Consider the following 1,410-nt stretch of genomic DNA (forward strand, 5'->3'; position numbering starts at 1 on the left):
TCGCCGCGGGGATCCGTCACGGGACGCAGTTGTTGTAAAACCGAGATCCCTGGTTGATCCTGCCAGTAGTCATATGCTTGTCTCAAAGATTAAGCCATGCATGTCTCAGTGCAAGCCGCATTAAGGTGAAACCGCGAAAGGCTCATTAAATCAGTTGTGGTTCCTTAGATCGTACCCAAGTTACTTGGATAACTGTGGTAATTCTAGAGCTAATACATGCCGACAGAGTTCCGACCGTCGCGGCGCCCTCGGGCGTCGCTCGCGGGAGGAACGCTTTTATTAGATCAAAACCGGCCCGTCGCGGCGCGCTTCGTGCGCGTCCCGATCGCGGCCCGCGCAAAGACCTGGTGACTCTGAATAACTTCGAGCTGATCGCACGGTCTCCGTACCGGCGACGCATCTTTCAAATGTCTGCCTTATCAACTGTCGACGGTAGGTTCCATGCCTACCGTGGTGGTAACGGGTAACGGGGAATCAGGGTTCGATTCCGGAGAGGGAGCCTGAGAAACGGCTACCACATCCAAGGAAGGCAGCAGGCGCGCAAATTACCCACTCCCGGAACGGGGAGGTAGTGACGAAAAATAACGATACGGGACTCATCCGAGGCCCCGTAATCGGAATGAGAACACTTTAAAACCTTTAAACGAGGATCAATTGGAGGGCAAGTCTGGTGCCAGCAGCCGCGGTAATTCCAGCTCCAATAGCGTATATTAAAGTTGTTGCGGTTAAAAAGCTCGTAGTCGGATCTGTGTCTGGGCGGTGCCGGACCACCCTGGCGGTCCGTCGTGTCGCGGCCGGCCGTGTCGCGGGACCACGTGTCCCGTCGGCGCGGTCGTCGTCGCGCTCGTCAGCCGTCTCGGGGTGTTAGTTACCGGCACGTCGGCCGGACGTATTGTCGGCAGGCGGACACGTGTCTCGGGCTTCCGGCGCGCCGCGCGGCCACGCGTCGCGCGGCCGTCGGGGTTCGACGACGGCGGCCGCCTACTCCAATCTTGCTGCGCGGTGATCTTCACCGATTGCCGTCGGCGGGCCGACACGTTTACTTTGAACAAATTAGAGTGCTCAAAGCAGGCTCAAATCTGGCGGGGCGGCTTCACGGCCGTCTCGTCAAAAGGGCCCTGAATACTGGTCGCATGGAATAATGGAACAAGACCTCGGTCCCGCGCATCTCCGCCCTTCGCGGGCGCGCGAAATCGCCCTCCGGGGCGTTTCCGTGCGCGGGCCGCCGGGCCGCGGGCGCCAGTCGCCCGCGCGTCCCGCCGGGCCGGTTTTCGGGACCGGAGGTAATGATCAACAGAGACGGGCGGGGGCATTCGTACCGAGACGTTAGAGGTGAAATTCTTGGATCGTCTCGAGACGAACTGACGCGAAAGCATTTGCCAAGTACGTTCTCGTATGATCAAGAACGAA

This window comes from Metopolophium dirhodum, chromosome 1 (assembly GCF_019925205.1).
Source record: "Metopolophium dirhodum isolate CAU chromosome 1, ASM1992520v1, whole genome shotgun sequence".
Taxonomy (NCBI): domain Eukaryota; kingdom Metazoa; phylum Arthropoda; class Insecta; order Hemiptera; family Aphididae; genus Metopolophium; species Metopolophium dirhodum.